This window comes from Platalea leucorodia (assembly GCF_965183815.1).
Source record: "Platalea leucorodia genome assembly, chromosome: 8".
Lineage (NCBI taxonomy): Eukaryota > Metazoa > Chordata > Aves > Pelecaniformes > Threskiornithidae > Platalea > Platalea leucorodia.
In genome coordinates this window covers 40,223,317-40,238,860 of record NC_138830.1, presented here as the reverse complement: position 1 = coordinate 40,238,860, position 15,544 = coordinate 40,223,317, and positions in this window count along the sequence as shown.

The following is a 15,544-nucleotide window of genomic DNA, read 5'->3' as shown; positions in this document are numbered from 1 at the left end:
GAAAGTAAAAATTTTCTTAGTGATTTCACAAATATTCTTTTTGATGGCTTATTGTGAGCTATATACAGAATGTGAAATGTGTTTAATTTACTTTAGAATTTTTGGCGGCTCTGTTCTGTTTTACAGATTTCTTACTCTTATTATTGCTCCACTGGAAAAATCCAACATTTTTAAGTCAGTTTGCTACCAAGGTGCCGCAAGATGCTGGCTTGTTACAGAATTCATACAGTACGTGGTGCTACAGAGCTGTTCTGATTTCCCCTCTCCCCCACCTAAAGAGAAGAAAATAAATACTGAGCTTTCATAGCAACAAAGCAGCAAGAAAGGATTGTTCAATAATAACAGTGTAAGTCTGGAACGTGAGACAATTTCAGTTAATTTTAAGACATTTTCATTTAAAATCAAAACTTTTCCATCACAATCATTTTATATGGTTTGGACAAGTCTTGTAGGTTGATTCTAAAACACATATTTTCTTTAACAACGTCACATCCAAGTATCTCAGTCACTTGTGAATAACACAATTTAGTCTTCTACGTAGGCCTGAATGAACGAGTGGCCAGATACAGACAAGCACATAGAAACTGTCAGATTAGCATAAAGTTAGCATAAACACACAGAATAAAGGCCTGAAGATTGGGAGAGTCTCATTTCACAAGAATTTTAAAGCTCTTACAACAACTATACTAATGGACCCAGAGTTTGCTGCTTTAGTCTGGACTTTGTGAACAATAGTGGAGGGAAGGTCTGGCCTCTCCAAGGGCATATTCAGTAACAGTGGGCTGATAAAGAGAGAATTTCCTACATGTCCATGCCAAGGATAACAACATTGCTAGAGCAAGCAGGCTCAGGACAGATACCAACGTATCCTGTTACAAACATATTGATAAATTCCACTTCAATGAGGAAATAAGGCAACTTTGCCTGTATCTTGGGATCCTGAGTAGGGCTCTGCCTTTCGTTATCCAAGGACAATTCTCATATCCATCACATGATAAATCACTTTGCAATAGAGAGTAATATTATCATTTTAACACATGTGGAGAGGAACACGTGTGAAGCCAGTAAGAACCATGTTTCCCCTCCTGGAAAAGTCGGCTTGTCAACATAACCCTCAAAAAGCAAATTCAGGGAGAAGAAGTTGTAGCATAATGAGGCAGGTACAAAAACAGCCACAAGAAACAACGAAAAAAGGAAAAGACAGTCCTCGGCGCACTCAGGGAAGAGAACCAGGGAGCAAAATATTTTGCTTTCTAGACGGAAGTTAACAAAAACCCTTCACTTCAGAGAGGGTGGAATGGCCTCCAGAAAGTCCTATAGAGTAAGACACAGGAGGCAGAGCCTGCAATACACTCAGATAGCAGTACTGCTGATGCCAAATGCTCCCAATAAACAGACAAAACAAGTAAAATATATGCAATTGTAAGAATATGAGATAGAGCCCATATATAGCAAGATAGCCCATCTTTCCTTTCTGGAACTCCCAAAGCTCACCCATGACAATCCTCTGCTGGAATTTCAGGAAGAGAAAGCACCTTTAAATTGCTTATCGTAAAAGGTAGTCATAATGCAGACAAATCCCTTTTTTTAGCCCTTCTTTGCTGCATGCTATTTGCTACTTTGTGTTCAAGCTTTTCTTTCTGGTCTTTTCAGAGTCTTTTTTTTTCCTGTTAACTTCTGTCTTGTGCAGTATTCTAATAGCCTGTACTGATCAGACAGCATTGGCAAGAGGCTATTAAAACATATGTAATCAATTTTATTATTTTGTAGCACTTGCTAAAGGCTTTGTTTAATGAGAGAGCTAATGATATTGAAAATGCAAGGAGTAGTGTTAGAAACTATGAGAAAGGCACAATGTTCAAAGTTTGGAGTGCGTTTGCCTTGGAGCATCCCTTGGTTAACTGGCTAGTGCGATTGATGAATGCGCCAGGCTTCCAATTGCGTCAGGGCAAAAGGAAAGTTGTTAAGTAGTGTTCATATGTCAGCTTCAATGGCCAGAATACCATACCACAAAACCAAAATGCAATTCAGCACGACTGGCAACCATCCATCAAACAGGTCGAAAATTGAATGAACTTACAACAAAATTATCCCCGGTCGAAAGGGAGTAGCATTCCTATGGGTTGCGGTAAGACACTTCGACAGAGCGCTTGCTTACAGCACACGGCAACTGTGGCCCTCAATTCCAGCATCTACCACTCCCCGAGCTTTCATAAACACTTAACATTTCATAAAAGTTACAGTTTTACACGTGATTTCTAAGCTACAGAAAACGTACAGGGTGCGTTGACCCTCCTGCTCCAACATGCTTTATAAACACTGGCTACAGCAACTGACCCAGATGTACTCAGAACTTATTTTTTCAAAATTTAAAATCTGCTCTACCTGATGCTTTCTACTCCATTCAGGATTCAACTATAAAACAGGGAACCGGTATATTTTGTGTCTGGTGCTATACTGTTACACCTAATTTCTTCTCTATTTCACACTAAGCAGAGATGTCTCTTAGAAGCTCTAGAAAAAGGCATCAAAGAAAGCAAGGAAAAATGTCAAGAACTTGTAAATAAACAGCTGGCTTGCAACATATGTATTTTCTTCTATATTTTTCAGGTGCCACAATCTACAATCCATATCTGCCAGCCTTGTAGCATGCAGCATAATTTAACTGTAATTGATAATGTAAGGGCAGATGGAGAGAAGTGTCAGCTCCTGCTCACATCCTCTGGGGATGCTACAGAAATCAAAGCAGATGGTCCAATTGCTTCTTATTTATGTGTTGCTGCTAGCTCCTCTGCTTGCAGGATAATGGATCATTATTGCCTGCTGTGCACAAACACCAATATGCTTTTAAATCTGGTTCTCAAACCTTATGAAAAAGCACTATATTTCATATTAATTTGTGAAGCTGCACTTAACAGGGTCCACTGATTTTAATTTATAACTTTCAAAAGAAAAAGGTTCAGCCATGGATTATTTTTTCATAAAATAAGTGATCAACTGAGATTTCTAGCAAAAGCATAGACTAGTTAACTGATCATACGTGAAAACTGGAGAATACAGAGCAGTGAATTATGATTTGAATGATACAGTATAATGTTGTTGTATTTATTGACTAGTGTTTGGCAATGAAGGCAAATCTCCTTAAAATGATAACTTCAAATATATATCAGATAAGATATAGCGATGTCGCTTTAATCCTTTGTTTACCCAAAGATGCTCATGAATTCTCTCAGACATACCAGTTAGGAAACCTGCTTCTCCTAGGAGCTCAGACAGGCTGTGGGACTTCCTGCACACCCAGTACATTATACTGATCTCCAGTGATTAAAACCCCCATGGCTTTACCCTTGGAAGAACATATATTCCACGGGAATTGGTTGGTATACCTTCTGGAACTCATTGTACAAGTTTCAGTGACTTTAAACCGTAATGTTTCACAGCATGACCAATATTTATTTGCTTTGGCTACTATAGCAAATGACAAAGTTAAGGCACTGTTTTGTAAAATGAGATAAGATAGCCAGCTGTGGCACTCTGCTAACTCTGCTGAACAGGTTCAGGGAAACGGCCTTCAAAGATGCTGATGTTGTACTTTCTCTTTTAGCTGAGACAATACATCACCAGAAAGATTTTGCAAATACTTACTCCCAAGCTTCAGCTAGTAATACGTAGTTTTTCTAGTTCTAAGTAGTCTGACATCAAAGGACAAAGTATAAAAGTGAGTTTACTATCACAAAATAATTAGACATGTTAACACCTCCAGCGTATAGAGGTCTATATAACGCAGCAGATATTTTTATAAATTCTGAAAAGCTGCCAGTCCTTTGAAAGGATAAGGTGTCAGTCAGTGCAGCCAGTGAGTGAATCGCTGAGTGAATACAGTAACGCTCTTTCCAAGTACAGGGCCTAAGAAGGAACAAATTAAGTTTAGGTTAATCCCCCACTTATCCTACCCTCAAGGTGAATCAGTGAATGATTAACAGAAGAAAATGTTCAGTGTTTTATGCAGTGTTCAATTAATCCATTCATCTGCTAAGGTGATTAGATACTCTGATGGCTGGAGTTGATATTGAACCCTTGTTTTATTTACTACCCTACCAGTTAAACCAGATGTTGCTGTGAATTGACTTTAAATATGAAGTTTTGACCAAAAAGTACGGATTTTGATCATTTTTTCTCTGTCTAGAACCTAATCACATCAAGCAGTACTATTGTCCAATGTCAGGGGAGGAAATTACTGCTATATAACAAACGTGCTGGTCCCAGGGAATGTTATTTCACTCTCTGATCAGGCAAACTACCACTGACTGATGAAAGTTTTGGATAAATTTAGGAATTGCCTTTGTGATCAAGACAAGTTCAAGATACTCATTAGCCAAACTGAATTAAGTCTCGCATGCTAAAAAGCAACTTCAAATCAGTGGTGTCTGGCAAACATTGTGGGTTGGTTCAGGGGCCTTCTGAAACCACCAGAAACTGGTTTAGAATCATTTGCATATACAATATATGTTTATTGTAAAGGGTTTCAAAGAAATTTGGGTCTGTCCCCTTGAAGACAGTGGGAATTGTTACTGAGTACAATGTCTGAGCTTCGTGATGTTATTCAGAAGTCTCTGTAACTGTGGATTTGAATGAAATTTGCCCCTTTCCCTCTACTATAAGAGAAAAGAAGTAAGATGATTCTTGCAGATGTGGTACAGATTAAAGTCTAGGATCCTAGATGCACAATAAGGCATACGTTCCAATTGTTTTTTTAATTAGTATCTTCCTACAGCTGATCTGAGAAATTTACTTGCAAGTTAAAATTGTAGTTTGAAATAGTTCAAAGGAGTTTATGCATTCTGTATTCTGCACTTCAATTTCTTCTTAACAATGCTACCCCTGCATCTCTGTAAAAGTTTGACAGAGGTCATAAGCGCGTTTTTATTTCCAATCCATTGCTGCAAAATAAAATTGGGCTTTTTTTGTCAGCCTGCAAGGCATCTCCTTTTGCAGACTATTAGTCGTCTGATCATTTATTTGCTATCTACAGAATCAACACACTCTCAAGTCTTCCAGGGAGGTTCTGAGAATGTTAGCACTAATTTTACATCTATGGTCTCATACATAGATTATGTAAAAGCAGACTACCATCTTTCAACAGCTCTATACACTACAGTGACCATTTTGATAGTGTATTCCTCTTGTAAGCAGCAATGTGTACCTTGTTAAAATATTTGCATTTGTGCACTTCAGATCTAACCTGAATTTTGATTTTTTTTTGTTAACAGTTCTAATTTCTCACATTGATATTGAACTTTTCAAAGGGAAAGGTGGTCAAATTAAGTTCAAACACTCAACACACTAAAATGCATCTCTCAATATTGTGCGAATATAATGCAGTTTATGCCAGATGCGTAATTATGTAGTAACGGTCCTAGAGAAATATAATTACACTTGCTGGGATATTGTTGACAGCAGCTGAGCAGCATTCTAATGAACTTTCTCTGGAGGACTTCGTTATGATAATTTCATAACAGGTGAACACTTTGAAACACTATTGTATGTAAGTGCCTTCCCACCCCAGGTAGCCACCACTTTTCAGCCACGTACAAGGCACAGGACCTGCCTGGCCTCTAGCATGACTCACGGGATCCACTGTATATTGGAAGGCCCTGTACAGGGCTTCTTAAGAAGGTCAAAGCTGTGCTTATGAGAATATATAGACTTTGCCTACTCCCCCATGTCCTTTCCTTCCTGCTGAACCGGGTACAGCTGGGGATCCAGTTCCAGATCCCTCTGGCTCCTTTTCCAGCTCTTCATTGACAAGATTTCACAGGTGCTAACAGGTTATGGCTTGATTATAATATTGCCATCAGCGCAGCAGATTACATTTAAATACATACTAGTGCGTCTTCTGATTGGTGACCAGATGGTAGAAATCAAGTGGAGAGTAAGAAAAGTCCCCTTCACCCAGCTGAAAACTAAGCTTAGGCTGTACTGACTGCTAGGCACTGCAACAGATTTCTAGACTCTCTTTTGGCAAAGTAAGACTTGCTGTAACAAGCCCCTGGAGCTACTGCAGTGCGCAGGGGGTTTACCCATGGGCGGTATGTTAGCACAAGGACTGGGAATCACCTAAGCCTTCAAAGCAGCACATAAGTGGGAATTAAGGGGTGACTAAGTTGTGCTGACCCCTGGCACACGGTGGATTTCACTCAGTGCAGATGTTCATTACACTGCTGGAAGAGTACAATACACTTAAATTTGTTGAACAAAGATACTGCTCCTACTTCACAGTTTCTACATAGTGGCCAGCGCAACTGCACACTAGAATAGTCATTACTAATGCATATGCTTGGACCATTACATATTTACTTAGCTTATTGCCAGCTCTTGGCTTTTTTGACACATCTTAAAGAAACCTCAGCTAGAAGATGGCCTTTAAAGCCTCTATCTTCAACTTTGTTATAGTGTAAATTATTAAAACAATTTTAAAGAGCTTTTATCCTTGACTTCCACCAAAAAAAGAGATGCAGTTCTGCTCTCCCTGATACCAGTTTGAATCAGAAATACTTCATAGTCTGCAGAGGAGTCATTCCTAAATTAATCAGAGTTGCAGTTACTCTCAAAGAGATTAAACCCTAACAGAGAAGTACTAAATTTTTTTTTTTTCTTTTTTTCTTTTTCCCTTGTGAGACTCATTAACTGCCAGGACATTAAGGACATTACAGTTCCTGAGTTGGAACAGTACTCCACTGGGAAAATGAAATTAAAATCAATGCTGGATACATGAGGAAAAAAATAAAAGTTTTCTAAGCGCAGTATCCTGCAGAGTCAGAATTATATGACAGAGTTTGAATGTACTTAGTTCGTGTCTGTAATCCCAGAAATACTCAGATATCAAAAATAAACAGTTTAATTTGATAATCAGATATTTAGCTTTTTATATGGTCTTGGTTTTGCCAGCTAGTACTTGTTGGAATTTGTTACACTTTCAGAGGAAAATGTGGCTAATATTTCAGCCTTAAACCAAAGCTAAGATTCTTCCTTGAACTGAAGTTACAATTATGACAGGATTTTTGTGTTTCAATACCACTTGATCTCATATGGATGATAAGTGAAGTCCCAGTTGTTGAAGAGGTGGCAGTCACTGACCTGCTCCTCCACCTGGATGCGCACAAGTCCATGGGGCCAGATGGGATCCACCCGAGGATACTGAGGGAGCTAGCAGAGTAGCTGGCCAAGCCACTCTCCATCATTTATCAGCAGTCCTGGTCAACCGGGGAGGTCCCAGATGACTGGAAGTTAGCAAATGTGACGCCCCTCTACAAGAAGGGTGAGAAGGAGGATCCGGGGAACTACAGGCCTGTCAGCCTGACCTCGGTGCCGGGGAAGGTCATAGAACAAATCATCTTGAGTGCCATTATACAGCACGTGCGGGTCAACCGGGGAATCAGGCTCAGCCAGCATGGGTTTATGAAAGGGAGGTCCTGTTTCACTAACCTGGTCTCCTTCTATGACAAGGTGACCCGCTTAGTGGATGAGGGGAAGGTTGTGGATGTTGTCTACTTGGACTTTATTAAGGCCTTTGACACTGTCTCCCACAGCATTCTCCTGGAGAAGCTGGCTGCTCATGGCTTGGATGGGTGCACTCTGCGCTGGGTTAAAAACTGGCTGGACAGCCGAGCCCAGAGAGTGGGGGTAAATGGAGTCAAATCCAGTTGGCGGCCGGTCACAAGTGGTGTTCCCCAGGGCTCAGTGTTGGGGCCGGTTCTGTTCAATATCTTCACTGATGATCTGGATGAGGGGATTGAGTGCACCCTCAGTAAGTTTGCAGATGACACCAAGTTGGGTGGAAGTGTCGATCTGCTGGAGGATAGGAAGGCCCTGCAGAGGGACCTGGCCAGGGTGGATTGTTGGGCCGGGGCCAACTGTATGAGATTCAACAAGGCTCAGTGCCGGGTCCTGCACTTGGGTCACAACAACCCCATGCAATGCTACAGGCCTGGGGAGGAGTGGCTGGAGAGCCGCCTGGCGGAAAAGGACCTGGGGGTGTTGGTCGACAGCCGCCTGAACATGAGCCAGCAGTGTGCTCAGGTGGCCAAGAGGGCCAATGGCATCCTGGCCTGTATCAAGAATAGTGTGGCCAGCAGGACCAGGGAGGTGATAGTGCCCCTGTACTCGGCACTGGTGAGGCTGCACCTCAAATACTGTGTTCAGTTTTGGGCCCCTCCCTACAAGAAGGACATTGAGGTGCTGGAGCGTGTCCAGAGAAGGGCAACGAAGCTGGTGAAGGGTCTAGAGCACAAGTCTTATGAGGAGCGGCTGAGGGAACTGGGGTTGTTTAGCCTGGAGAAGAGGAGGCTGAGGGGAGACCTTATTGCTCTCTACAACTACCTGAAAGGAGGTTGTAGCGAGGTGGGTGTCAGTCTCTTCTCCTTAGTAACAAGCGATAGAACGAGAGGAAACGGCCTCAAGCTGCACCAGGGGAGGTTTAGGTTAGATATTAGGAAAAACTTCTTCACTGAAAGGGTGGTCAAGCATTGGAACAGGCTGCCCAGGGAAGTGGTTGAGTCTCCATCCCTGGAGGTATTTAAAGGACGGATAGACGTGGTGCTCGAGGATATGGTATAGTGATGGACTTGGCAGTGCTAGGTTAATGGTTGGACTCGATGATCTTAAGGGTCTTTTCCAACCTTAACGATTCTATGATTCTATAAAAACACATTATCACTGTGAGGGTGAGTGTACTCTGAGGGTGTAGTACCACTGTAGTTGAGAATACAGTATGACTTAGCTTTCTGTTAATTATGAAAAGAAAATCTTAAATTATGGTTAGTGAAGCTGTAGGAAGACCAGCAACATATCTCACTTTAGATAAGAATACCAAATAGCCAAGAAGGAATTATTACGGGAGGCCAAACTAGCAAGCACCAAAATGCTTTCTCAGGTCCCTCAGAGCAAACAGGAGCCTCCCAGTGTGGGGGATATCCCAGCTCTGCTGTAGAGGGACACTGGTAATACAAGTGGGCAGAGCCCAGCCTGCTCAGAGGAAAAGCTTTAGCCCTTAGGTGTCAGAGGTGAGAGAGAGGAAGATTGCTGGGTGGCCTTAAACTGCAATCAAAGAAGATCCTACAGCAAAACTTGGACATGTGGACTTTGGGAAAAGCCTTCCTGTGCTGCAGGCCAAAGCTCCTAACTGTCTTATGTGGTCTTTGTATGAATGAGGAGAGTCTGACAGGCTCCAGCTGCATGATATAGGATTAACTTTTCATAATAGAAGAAAATTATAACTGTGCACATATAAGTGATTCTTCAAAATTAATAGAACTAACAGTGTGTGTATAGATACTCATATGATTAAATTTTCAAGGCATTCAGAACAATCAATTTCATGGTGCCTAAATACAAAAAAATCATTAGATTCTCTAAAACTGTTATTTTGAATACTTCAGAAATCAACAAAATGTTCCTTTTTGTAACAAAGAAACATTAGTCTAATATGTTGAAGCAAATGGATTTTCTCTGTCAGTGATTAGACTCTTTCTTCAGTTCTTTCTGGTTAACAGAAATTTTGATGGTCAATCAAATCTTAAATCTCTGTACTTACTATCCAGTCACCTAGAACTTCTTCCCCTAGTCATGTTCCTGCCATAAAATAAATTAATGACACACTCAATCATTCATTTAGAACATGAAGGAATGTTCCTTAATAATAGTTTTTGTATTAACCATCTAAATTTGAAATATAATTTAACATCTATCTAATTAAAATAGTCCCATACACTTATATAGTAGGTGCTAAAATAATTTTTCATAACCTCAACTGAGATTTTCTGTAACCTGGAACACATGCCAATAACTTGAGTAGTTACATACAGTATTGCAGCCAGATTCCTGGTGAGAAAAAGAACAAGACAAAACCTTTGAAGCTGTACCTAATTTTAAAAAGGAATCTCCTTTTTTTCCTCAGATATCTGCTAATATCCAGAGCTGCCTTTCTACACACCTGCTGCACTCCTGATGTCTGAGAGACAAGGGGAAAAGTTTCTGTGTGGTATCCTAGAGGCAGTAGAGCAAATTCTTTGATGGGGAGAAATGGTTCTGATTTTTATCTAATAGTCTATAAAATCTGCCTAGCATAGCATAGTATGGCCACCAAACAACCCAAAACACTTCGAAAGGCATTTCTGCTCAACAACTGCAACAATTCCATATATTTGATTCAATACTTCTCTGGGGTACAATACTAGACTATTAACAGGCAGGGAAGCTGTGAGCTGAGCACCTCTGGACCTGAGCCTGACCAAGTGGACATGAAACATCTCAGGATGAAGCCCTCTATTGCTGTGTAGCTGCATAATGGGATTTTTTCCTTCCTGTTCTAGAGAATCTTCTTTTTTTCTAAACTTCTTTCCTATTTATCAATAGTTAATGCTGTGCTATCTATGTACTTTGCTAGAAAACATTTCGGATGACCTCCTACCACTTGACTTCATAATGAGTTTCAACATGAGGAGAAAATCTCCAAGTTGTTCAACACATTTTTAAAATCAGTTGTGTAGTAGGCAGACAATAGTTCCATATTTACATTGCAATGTCTGTTAGCATTAACAAAAAGTCAAGTTTTGTTTTACTTAATCTACCTGCACTACCACTGGTATTCAGTGAGAGGAGCTGCACCATGGGAACAGTTTTTACACCAACTTCATTTTCTTTCTATGTGGAATGGTTTGTATTGCTCGTTTGCATGAGAATTAATGCTCAGTACACAAATAACTTTAACAACTTAAGAAAACCTGCTGAAATAACCACAGTTCTGCTGATTTGGCAGCTAATGCATGGTCTGAGGTATGTTTTGTTTTGTGTTTCCTTCATTTACCGAGCTAGTGCTAAAGCTGTTAAACTTCAGGTCACCTAAACATCACTGGCAATTCATATACACTCTGGGAGTTTTTGTCCTCTGACACAAAATGCTACAGTTTATCATTACTAAGCAGCTAACACCTACCAAAACAATATCTGACAAAGATTTTCTCCTTATTAAAAAGAGGGAAATAGAGTAATATTTTAAATATTACTGCACCATACTTGTTCATAAACACTTTTTTTCATCCTGCAGAGCAGACGTTAGTATTTCTAGGCTGATCAGACTATTTTTGCAAATCCCACACTTTTTAAGTTTCTTTCTTAGTTACTGTACAAAATGTTTTGAGAAGCTCAAGTTCAGCTTGTGCTAGAATTAACGCTGTGGTTCTGACTAACCCTTACATTCTTGAATACAAGGCAGTTTGTGGCAGGCTGTAATTCTGGCTGCAATCAGTAGAGATTTTCTCATGACTTTTAAACAGGTAGGTGTGACATCAATTGATCTTTGCCTATAGGAGAACTAGAGAAAAAAATAACAAAAGAGGCTCACAGTCAATCAAACCTATCCTAATGAGAGCTGTTTGGAAGGCATAAAGCTCTTTTCTAACAGAAAACAACCTTCTCCGTCTCTTCTTAAAATAGGAACTCCATTTTACACACCAAAGGTTCTCTACCACCTACATGCTGTGTCTGCAGTTGTAGTTTGCCAAAGACAACGCAATGCTGAAATAAGCTGCAATGCAACAGCTTGAATCTCTGGATGCACAACTTGCAGGAACACAGGTAATCAGGTATCCTAACATGGCTTGAAATATGATTTGCTACCCATTCAGGCAATCCAATAAACCCCAGAAAAGTCAAATAGAGTATAAGTTAAAATTTTAGTTAGATGAAATAAACTATTTGCTTCGTTTCAACTTGCCTTTCTTCTCTTCTCAACACCCATTTTGAGATAATTTTCAGCATCCTCATGAACTGCAAGAGTTATAGATGAGTGTCTTATATCACATGAAAGGCAGAAACTGAATTTAACCTCTGAATCACACCACCATATCTATGGATTCTTTTCCTTCGGTATTAATGCAAGTTTGTCCTCCTTCTAAAAGGGATTTTTTCCACCATCTGAAGGTCACATGCATATGAGAAAAGTGCACCAGACCAGGTAAGCAGAAGGAGAACCTGAGCCAATGCATATAAATTACAACATGTATGTCATGTTATAGTAAAACAGTTTTGTTATCTTCATACTCTGAAAATAGTTTCTTCCTCTTTCAATTACAGAGGAACAATCAGTTTCTTAATAGGTAAAAACACTTTGAAGTTAAAGCCCAAGATAAACCATACAGCAGATTTAGTGCAGTGAGTTTGATTGAATATATGCTTTAGTCTCTCAGAGAAAGCAAAACCAGAAAATTATAACATGAAAGGAGACCAAAGTCTGTGCCTAGTCCACGCCTGGAACATTTTTAGAGCTAGCAGATTTACTTTATTCTTCCACATATTTGTGTAACTTTCCTGAAATGATTGTTATTACTATTGCTGCTTCTGGTAGTTTATTCCCAATGTCGACTATCTTTCTCTGTGTATGTAAAATGATACTTTGTTAAATTATTTATCCGTGATGTGTCCTACCATGAACTGTTACTCTCTGACTCTAGGAATACAACCTTATTTGGAGTTAGAAATATAGCGAGGTTTTTATAACTTATAAGATGCAATAATCCCCTTGAGTCTAGGTTCCACAATATTTTCTTATGTTAAATTGATCACAATAAAGCATCAAGCTGCACAGAGGATGTTTGGAAGAGCAGTTCCATAAGGGCTAATAATTTCCTTCCAAGCCTTCAAGAATAAGATGTTAACTCTACATTCACCTATTAAATAAACAGCTTGAGTTTACAAAATCTTCCTCATCTTCATTGATTCAATCTGGCAGGCTGTACGATGGGAGAAGAGTCAGACACAGGGCTTAGGAACAGCATTTAGGTAGCATGTCTCATAAGTTGCAGGGAGAGGTGGCCAAGACCAATAACTGTGCCTGGCTTTGTAGGATATAAAGAAGTATCTGAAACTAGTAATGAGACAGGTCACTGTGGCTTTGCTTGAAATTCTGCTTTGGAGAGATATGAAAAGTGATGCTGAGACCATGCAGTCTGAGGTTCCTGGGGATGTATTTATCTCAAGAGAGCTGCAGTGCCTTAATCTACTCAGAAATTTATGCAGAAAGGTGAGAGCCAAGAAGAATGCCAAGTTGCTACCCTCTAAATATTGTTATAAAAAAACTTCTTTGATCTGTTTTTAGGCGAAATCGAATTCTTGAAAGGAAATCTCTAAAGTCAGCTTTGATCACAAATAGCCCCCTTCTTATCCCAGTATTTTATGAGGACAGCTAGTACACACTGACTCTGACAATGAAAACCTGATGACAGTCATGAAACCAGCATATAACCATAGATAAAAAGGATGCTGTCAGTAAAGTACATCTTTGGAAACCATCCCAAAATCACGCCTGTGAGACATGAGCACTGCAATGTTGGTGTGACACTGGAAGAAGGTTAAAATGGGTCTTGCCTCGCTGAGCAAGTTGGTGCCTTACTGCCTTCCAAATGGAGTGAAACAGGAGCGTATTCTGCACAGGAATGGATCTAGATCACCACCTGAGCATTTCTGAGATTGCAAATGATCATGGCTCTTGGCAAAGTTTGGACCTACACTTCATTATCAAGGCTCAAGCTGAGTTCCAGGAGTATCTGCAACAGAAGATGCTTATTTAGTTTCACAGCAGGACAGAACAGCACCTGTCCACATAGTTACTATGATTATGTTAATGGCAGTACTAGTCACAGATTTCTTACTAGATATTGGTCTGACTGAAGGTTTCAGTGTCATAAGCTGGAATGTAACTAGCTATTCAAACTCCACAATTTATTGCATTTGTTCACACGATGATAAACATATTTTAACTGGAACTAGAGTTACCAGCTTCTGGTATCCTGCATACTCCCATAAATAGGTCCATTGGCTTCACGTAACATCAACAGTAATCAAGCATGTAAATGACAAAAGGATCAAGCTTTTGTTTTCAGTCTTTTCAAAATAAAAACAAAATGTCAACGGTAAGTATCCAAGTCTCGTGCTTAGTTTCCTTTAAAAAAAAAAAATCTCATCATTCTTCTGCAAAATTCTTAGAGTATAATAGTACATGTATATCTGGCTAATGCCTAGACTTTGAACATGTACATTAGTTGGACTAATTAGGTGAGTTTATGAAAGAATTCTTTGTTTTGCACATTGGATAATACGATTCTGAGCTCTATTTACTCTTGTTACCACTGGGCTGGATGAGTGACGTACTTCTTGCAGCTGTAAAAGGTTTTCTTTATACCAGTTTCTCAACGAATTTATGGTGAATGCTGAAATCTGTTATTACTTTTGTATTTATGATAGGCTGAATAATAAACTTATTGATTTCATTTAATGGAAGCTTTTTCCTACCTGTGATTTTTATTCAAAATGTTTTATTTGCAACCTGAAAAGATATTCTACCATGTCAGAGAGGTGTATCTGAAGATACTGCTATCACAGTATGTCATACAGTTCTCTGGTACGGCTTGCTAAAGATGATGGCTGAGATTAAATACAACTCACTTGGCAAAGGGCAGATGGCAAACAATTGCATTTGACCTTTGTCAAAGAATGCTCATTCACAACTGCCTCTCATCACGTCCTCCTACATCTTTCCTGGGGGACCAAAAAAAAGCATTGGCATGTTCTATGCAACACTGACTGTGAACTGATGCCCTGCGTACTAACATGGTGTGCTCACTCACTGTCAATCCAAGTCCTGACAGCTACTCTTCCCTGACAAAATTTGTAATAATAACCACATGCCACACTTCCAACTTTTACCCAAACTCTTTGCTCCAGAGTCTTTTTAACATGATTTGTAGTAGCAGCACACAAGTGCTATTAATGAACAGGTTGGAAAAATGGCACTTAATTTAATTGCACAAGATTTATAACAATATTTTCTATTTGACTCAAAGCTGGACTCAGATCTGAACATTCAGCAAACTGGACTTGTGGTTAACTCTAAGATTTTGAGATTTTTTTTTATTTCCAGCACCCAGTGAGTGCCTTTAAACCTCAGCACACAATTTATGGTTGTCTGCTCTATCAGCAAACATACAACAAACTGGAAAGTCAAGTAACTGAAACAGCCTTTTAATATTCACCTTTATAAATTATTTTTTTCTTTATCAATTTTTTTTTCTTGTCATAAGTAAATACACTGCAAGCACTGCTAGTTCATGAGGATGCAAACATCAGTGTCTCATATAACAGCACGTGAATAGTACAAGTGCATTAAAAGCACACATGGCGATATTGTCATTTACATCACTGCCATTTTGCTGGGTTATGGTGAAGTGGCCATAAATGTAATTATTTCCTCTTTTTAAGCACCTTTAAAAAAGTTGAGTGAGCCTGGCTGGAATGTAAATACTTTTTTTTTTTTTTCTTCAGTGTATCACTAGAGAAATACCATTTTGAAATACATTAGGACCAAAGCTGGAATACAGCAACCACAATCACACACACTACACAAGAGACAAAGGCAATTTTTGTTTCTTTTCCTCCAACCCATACATAAAACAGTGGTGTCCTGAGACCAAAAAAGATTTTGAAAGAAACT